Genomic DNA, 8,770 nt, shown 5'->3' on the forward strand with positions numbered 1-8,770 from the left:
CATAAATACAAATTAACCTTTTGGCAGAGAATTTTTTTTCCTTGAATTTTCCAGCATGAAGTCCAGGGCTGATTTGCTACAGTACATGTCCCAGAGACTTTCATGCTGCTACAAAAACCTGTGTTTCTATAGCACCTTTTGCAACCTCAGCATTTCCCAATATGTAGCCAATGAGTGTCTCTGAAGCATGGTCACTTTGTAACGTAAAGAATTCAACAAGCAATTTTTGTACAGCAAAATCCCGCAAATAACCAAAGGTAATGACCAAAGAACCTGTTTTAGTGACGTTGATTGAGGGATAAATATTCTCCGGGACATAGGGGAGAGTTCCCCTACTCTTCTTTGAAATAGTGTCTTATGCTCACCTGAAAGGGTGGATGGTTTAATGTCTTATGGAGAATGGAAGCTATTACAAAGAACAAGGTGCAGCAGAGCATTTATGCTCTGCCTTCCTGAAAAAAAAGCTTGGCAAATCCTTTGTTCTTTTCACGTTGGAAGGGACAAGAGCTGTGTGTTACCTCTGTAGCCCAGAGTGATGTAATTGGGGATGAGATGGAGGAGGGGTGGGTGGGTAGTGATGATGTCAGTTTGGATGATGTAATGCAGCAGGGTGGGTAGTGATGATGTCAGTTTGGATGATGTAATGGAGCAGGGTGGGTCGTGATGATGTCAGTTTGGATGATGTAATGCAGCAGGGTGGGTAGTGATGATGTCAGTTTGGATGATGTAATGGAACAGGGTGGGTCGTGATGATGTCAGTTTGGATGATGTAATGGAACAGGGTGGTCGCACTGCTACAACAGCAATGTCAAAGGGAAAATATCACCTGGGCTGCCCGCATCAGTGCCTGAGAAATTCATGACAATCCGAGGGCACTGGCAACTATACTCGACATGATAATCAATAATCAGTAACTGGCATTCACAGCTTAAATAATTTATTCAGATGAAGCTTGAAAACAAATTTAGTTATAGCCCATGAGCCTGTCCATCCAAGCACACTGCCAGAATCTTGCCTGGCTTTTGGGTTCTAAGGGATATATGACCCTATTAAGCGGTTAGTAAAATCAATAATATTAGCCATGCCAAGAAGCATGGCATGAGAGAGATAGTACAAAGGAACTAGCTATGCCAAGGCAGTGTTACAGGATGTAAGAATTGTTGTAATATGCCTTTAAGGATAGCAATAGAAGGGAAGTGTATCATGAGATCCAGTCTCAGTTTCGCTTTGGCCCGTGAGCAGTACACAGCACACACAGCTCTGCTGCTGATGTCTTCAAGCTTTCTAACTTTGTATATATGTCTTCATGTGCCTAGCCTCAATAAACTAACTCAAAACATATTTACCCAATCCGTTATGAGTGATTAGTGCCTTTATATTTTTATAATAACACAATAATGTCATTAAGAGGGGATCTGTGCACTTTTCAAGATTTCTAACATATTATAAATAGTCAGACACTGCTGGCATTCATGGAAAGAACTGTTTCAGTCAATGGCAAGTGAGGTGACAGCCAACAATGGGTTGCTAGTCATGTAGTTGAAGTGGAATTTATCCATATGATTTGTACTATAGAAGTACTAACTGTATTTCCAATTGTATGGGGTTGATATAATATTGCATTACAGAAGCTACTACTTACAGCTCGGTAGATTTATTACTGGAATATTGGGGCCAATTCCAATTTTAACTCCTGGCCCAGAAGACAACAGAAGGCAATTGCAATCCTGCCTGGGAATTTGAGCAATTTGAAAGTTGCTAGTCAGAGTATTTGCCCATTTTGGTGAAAAGTAGCATCCAAATGATAGGTTATCAAAGGATTGGACAGCCTGCCCACTGGTGTCATGGTGATAGCTGGTTGTGTGTGTGAGTATTAGATACTATATGGTACTCGGATAGGAAACTGTAAGGTATAGTCTGGACTACTTATGACATCACCTGACCTGGGTGGAAGGTCGGATAGCACATTTTGGGGAGTTAGCCAGAATGACAGGTTAAATGATGTTGTTCTTACAGTTAAATCTGAGACTTAGAGTGTTGTTTTTCAGCCTGAGATGTGACCCTAGCGATGAGGATAAGCACGAAGGTATTTAGGATTGTGCCATGGCATTTGCTGGAGCCGATATATCTCCAGTTCAGGGAGTTGAGCTGTTTGATCTGAAGGGTGATGCCAGTGCCAACAGCATGAAATGGAAAGCGTGGCTGGAGGAGTTTGTAGCGTACACTGACAGTCGCGGGTCTGTTTTTGGATAGGGCGATGGTGGTACAGAGAGTGCGCCAATGGGCCTTATTGTTGTTTAATGTGAGTGCTTCGATGAGGGAGAGTTTCAAGATGTCACCTGACATGGGAGAAAAGGCAGGTTATGAACGTGCAGTGAAAGCTTTGAAGGGCCATTATGTGGTGATGCCAAATGTCACATTCCAAAAGCATGTTTTCGCTCAGATGAGACAGGAAGAGGGGAAAATAGTCATGCAATTTGTGACCTGTTTGAGGCAGGTGTCGGATGGATGTAATTATGTTGCGGCAGATCTGAATAACCAGATGATGGATCAGGTTGTCCAACACTGCAAGTCAGCTAAGCTGAGGTTTAAGCTGCTGGAAAGAGGAGGTGACTTGATGTTGGATGACACTTTGAAATTAGCAACTGCAATGGAAGCAGTGGATGGACAATTTCACTGCATGAAACTCAGACCCACCTCTGCCATTGGCACAACAAGAGTTGAGGTCAAATAAGTGGCACAATGGAATCCAGGTGTGTGTAAATGTAAACAGCAAAAGTCTGAGAGAGAGTGTTTCAGATGTGGCAACTTGGGGCACCATAGAAAAGATGCCCGCTGCCCTGCCAAGGGAAAAATATGCAGAAAATGTGCGGGCAAAGACTATTTTGCCAAGAAGTGCAGAAGCAAAGCTGAATGAAGAGGGAAGTCTGGAAACCCATGCAAAGGAGAGAGATGAAAGGAGCACAACTGTGAGAGGAGTTGAAGAAGATGCAGACAGTGAGGACACAAATAGCAATCGTTGATATACATGTTTTCTGTCAACGGGAACAACCATGAGAAAGTTCCAGTGATTGTTGGCGGTGTTGAAGTGAACATTATTGTAGATTCAGGCAGTGACAGTAATGCCATCAGCAGAGCACTTTGGGAGGAACTGAAGACAAAGAGAATAAAGTGCACACCTCAAAAATATTTCAAAAGCTCGATCCTTACACATCTAAAACCCCGCTTCAAACTGTTGGATGCTTCATTGCCGATGTGAAAGCTGGAGATTGGAATGTTGAGGCAGAACTTGTAGTGATTGAAGAGGATGGTGAGCGTCTCCTGGGCAGAGAAACTGCTCAAGATTTGGGGGTGCTACACCTCGGATTGAAAGTGAATTCTATGAAATCCTACGTTAAGCTTAAGGAGGAGTTTGGACCAGTGTTTCAAGGAATTGGGAAGTTATGCAACTGGCAACTGAGGTTAACCATTGACAAGACCATGAAGCCTGTAGCCCAGCTTGTATGCACAATATCTTTTGGTTTGAGGGGAAAAGATGAGGCAAAAATTGACCAAGGCATCATAGAACCATTTGAAGGGCCAACACCATTGGTGAACCTTGTTATGATCGTGCCTAAACCAAATGGTGACATTGGACTTTGTGTTGATATGCAACAGGCGAATGAAGCAGTAGTGAGAGAATGTCACCCAATTCACATGTAGACTAAGTCTTTCAAAACATCTTTCAAAAGTCAACAAGCAAGGTATTTTCCAAATTAGACTTAGAATGGAGATCCCACCAGCTGGGGCTTCATCCTGATTGAAGGATGGTGACAACTTTTGTCACTCATTGTGGACTTTACTGATATGAGAGATTACTATTGGGCATCTATGTGGCATCAGTGATTTACCAACAAAAAACCCATAAGGTCATACAAGGGATCCCAGGAACAGCTAATATCTCAGATGACATCATTATTCATGGGGTCAATAGAGAGGAACATAATGAGAGGCTGAGATTAGTATTGGCTAGATTTCAGTGGGCAGGATTTACAGTAAATACAGATAAGTGCTTGCTGGACATCACAGAGCTACAGGGGTGGAATCAATGCAGCCAAAAACTAGAAGTAACAGCAGAAGAATGTGAACCACTAAATGCCAGTGAAGAGAGAAGGTTTTTGGAATTGTGAACTATTCTGTGAGTTATATCCCAAACATCGCTACCCAGGGTGATCCATTGAGTAAGTTTACCAGAAAGAATGAATGGTTCAGATTTGAAAAATAGAAAACTGCCTTCAAAACTTTGAACAACAGCTTGACAAGAGTTTGAATCCTGGAACACTATGATCCAAATGTGCCAATGGAAGCCATAGCAGGTGCTAGTCCAATAGGATTAGGAGCAGTGTTGAGTCAAATGCATGTTGAAAGCCTGAGACTCATTGCCTATGCAAGTAGATCTCTGACAAGTGTGGAGAGGAGACATTCTCAGAGGGAGAAAGGGGCCCTATGATTGGTGTGGGCATGTGAAAGACTCCATGCATATTTATTTGTCACTGAGTTTGAAATAGTGATGATCACAAGCCATTAGAGATGACTTATTCTCCCAAATCCAAACCATGTGCCAAAATTGACAGATGGGTTTTGAGACTCGAGCAGTAAAAGTACAAAGTGGTTCACACTGCCAGAAAGATGAACATCGGTGACCCGTGGTCACCACTACTGGGGGAGGATCAAACTCACAGATCCTCACTAGAGAAGGAAGCTGAATCATTTGTGCAATTTCTGACAGTTCATGCTACATCCAGAGCAATGACATCCCATTCAAGGTGTAGATCAGTATATGTGATGAACTGTGCACAATGTGGAAGTGTGTTCTCAGGGGCAGCAGACTCCCATAGTGCCACAAAAGCTCAGACCTAGACTGGTGATGTTGGCTCATGATGGTGACTTGGGAGTGGTTGCTACTGAGCAAAACTTATGAACCAAAGTATGGTGGCCAGAGATAGAGAAAGGTGTGATCCAGATTGCAAAAGATACCATGAATGTTAACTTGTCAGCAGACTCAATCTACAGAACCAGTATGTAGCACACTGTTACCAGCTGGACCATGGGAGGATGTGGCAGTCGACTTCTTGGGCCCACTTCCATCAGGAGAGTCCATTTTAGTATAAAAACAAAAAACTGTGGATGCTGGAAATCCAAAACAAAAACAGAATTACCTGGAAAATCTCAGCAGGTCTGGCAGCATCGGTGGAGAAGAAAAGAGTTGACGTTTCGAGTCCTCATGACCCTTCAACAGAACTGAGTAATATTAGGGGAGGGGTGAAATATAAGCTGGTTTAAGGTGGGGGAGTGGGGGGAGAGAAGTTCGGGGGGGGTGGTGGTTGTAGGGACAAGCAAGCAGTGATAGGAGCAGATAATCAAAAGATGTCACAGACAAAAGGATCAAAGAGGTGTTGAAGGTGGTGATATTATCTAAACGAATGTGCTAATTAAGAATGGATGGCAGGACACTCAAGGAACAGCTCTAGTGACCTCTACCTCACGGAGGCTGAGCGTCAACTCGCAGACACTTCCTCCTACCTCTCCCTGGACCATGACCCCACTACTGAACATCAAGCCATTGTTTCCAGGACTGTCACTGACCTCATCTCCTCTGGAGATCTTCCTCCCACAGCTTCCAACCTGATAGTCGCCCAACCTCGGACGGCCCGCTTCTACCTCCTACCCAAAATCCACAAACAGAACTGTCCCGGCAGACCGATCGTGTCAGCCTGTTCCTGCCCCATGGAACTCATTTCTTGTTATCTTGACTCCCTTCTCTCTCCCCTTGTCCAGTCCCTTCCCACCTACATCCGTGATTCCTCTGACACCTTCCGTCACATCAACAATTTCCAGTTCCCTGGCCCCAACCGCTTCATCTTCACCATGAACGTTCAATCCCTCTACACCTCCATCCCCCACCAGGATGGCCTGAGGGCCCTTAGCTTCTTCCTTGAACAGAGGCCCGGACAATCCCCATCCACCACTACTCTCCTCCGTCTGGCTGAGCTTGTTCTCACACTGAACAATTTCTCCTTTAACTCCTCTCACTTCCTCCAAATAAAAGGTATGGCTATGGGTACCCGCATGGGCCCCAGCTATGCCTGTCTCTTTATGGGGTACGTGGAACATTCCTTGTTCCAGTCCTACTCCGGCCCCCTCCCACAACTCTTTCTCCGGTACATCGATGATTGCTTCGGTGCTGCTTCATGCTCTCGTTGGGACCTGGAAAAATTTATTAATTTTGCTTCCAATCTCCACCTCTCCATCATTTTCACATGGTCCATCTCTGACACTTCCCTTCCCTTCCTTGACCTCTCTGTCTCAATTTCTGGTGATAGACTGTCCACCAATATCCATTACAAACCTACCGACTCCCACAGCTACCTTGACTACAGCTCCTCACACCCCGCTTCCTGTAAGGACTCCATCCCATTCTCTCAGTTCCTTTGCCTCCGTCGCATCTGTTCTGATGATGCTACCTTCAAAAACAGTTCCTCTGACATGTCCTCCTTCTTCCTTAACCGAGGTTTTCCACCCACGGTAATTGACAGGGCCCTCAAGCGTGTCCGGCCCATCTCCCGCGCATCCGCCCTCACGCCTTCTGCTCCCTCCCAGAAACATGATAGGGTCCCCCTTGTCCTTACTTATCACCCCACCAAGCCCCCGCATTCAAAGGATCATCCTCCGCCATTTCCGCCAACTCCAGCATGATGCCACCACCAAACACATCTTCCCTTCACCCTTCTGGCGGCATTCCGTAGGGATCGTTCCCTCCGGGACACCCTGGTCCACTCCTCCATCACCCCGCACTCCTCAACCCCCACCTATGGCACCTCCCTATGCCCACGCAAAAGTTGCAACACCTACCCCTTCACTTCCTCTCTCCTCACCGTCCAAGGGCCCAAACACTCCTTTCAAGTGAAGCAGCATTTCACTTGCATTTCCCCTAACTTAGTCTACTGCATTCGTTGCTCCCAAAGCGTTCTCCTCTACATTGGAGAGACCAAACGTAAACTGGGCGACCGCTTTGCAGAACGCCTGCGTTCTGTCCGCAAGAAAGACCCAAACCTCCCTGTCGCTTGCCATTTTAACACTCCACCCTGTTCTCTTGCCCACATGTCTGTCCTTGGCTTGCTGCATTGTTCCAGTGAAGCCCAACGCAAACTGGAGAAACAGCACCTCATCTTCCGACTAGGCATTTTACAGCCTTCCGGACTGAATATTGAATTCAACAACTTTAGATCTTGAACTTCCTACTCCATCCCCACCCCCTTTCCGTTTCTTCCCCCTCCCTTTTGTTTTTTCCAATAATTTATATAGATTTTTCTTTTCCCACCTATTTCCATTATTTTTAAATCTATACCTTTAATGCCCTGTTAGTCTTTCCACCCCACCCCCACTAGAGCTGTACCTTGAGTGTCCTGCCATCCATTCTTAATTAGCACATTCGTTTAGATAATATCACCACCTTCAACACCTCTTTGATCCTTTGTCTGTGACATCTTTTGATTATCTGCTCCTATCACTGCTTGCTTGTCCCTACAACCACCCACCCCCCCAACTTCTCTCTCCCCTCCCTCCACACCCCCCCCCACCTTAAACCAGCTTATTTCACCCCTCTCCTAATATTACTCAGTTCTGTTGAAGGGTCATGAGGACTCGAAACGTTAACTCTTTTCTTCTCCACCAATGCTGCCAGACCTGCTGAGTTTTTCCAGGGAGTCCATATTAGTGGTGATTGACTACTGAAGCCATTACTGTGACTGTGTTACGACAAAGTCTACAATAGCAGAGAGAACAGTGTCTGCGTTGACTGAAATATTTGTAAGGCACAGTCTACCAGTCACTCAGCATTCAGACAATAGGCCACAATTCATTTCACAGAGCTTTGCAGATTGCAAATCACAGGCATTTACCATCACAGTGTAACCCCTAAACAGCCACAGGAAAATGGGGAAATGGAACAACAAAATCAATCCTTAAAGAAACAGATGAGGATTGCTCAGGCTGAGGGCAAAGATTGGAAAGAGGCGTTGCTGTCATATGTAACCATGTTTAGAGCAACTCCACACACCAGGATGGGAAAGGGCCTGGCTGAACTGCTATTTGGATGCAAACATGCACAAAGATGCCAGAGCTTTTTTTTTATTCATTCACAGGATGTGGGCTTCGCTGGCTGGGCCAGCATTTATTGCCCACCCCAAGTTTCCCCTGAGAAGGTGGTAGTGAGCTACCTTCTTGAACTGCTGCAGTCCATGTGGTGTAGGTACATCCACAGTGCTATTAGGGAGGGAGCTCCAGGATTTTGACCCAGCGACAGTGAAGGAACAGCGATATATTTCCAAGTCAGGATGGTGAGTGACTTGTAGGGGAACTTCCAGGTGGTGGTGCTCCCATGTGTCTGCTGCCCTTGTCGTTCTAGATGGTAGTGGTCATGGGTTTGCATGGTGCCGTCAAAAGACCCCTGGTGAATTCTTGCAGTGCATCTTGTAGATGGTACACCCTGCTGCCACTGTGCGTCGGTGGTGGAGGGAGTGAATGTTTGTGGATGTGGTGCCAATCAAGTGGGCTGCTTTGTCCAGGATTGTGTCAAGCTTCTTGAGTGTTGTGGGAGCTACACTCATCCAATCAAGTGGGGAGTATTCCATCACACTCCTGACTTGTGCCTTGTAGATGGTGGACATGCTTTGGGGAATCAGGAGGTTGGTTACTTGTCACACCATTCCTAGCCTCTGACCTGCTCTTG

Source organism: Cetorhinus maximus, chromosome 19 (assembly GCF_964194155.1).
Source record: "Cetorhinus maximus chromosome 19, sCetMax3.hap1.1, whole genome shotgun sequence".
NCBI lineage: Eukaryota > Metazoa > Chordata > Chondrichthyes > Lamniformes > Cetorhinidae > Cetorhinus > Cetorhinus maximus.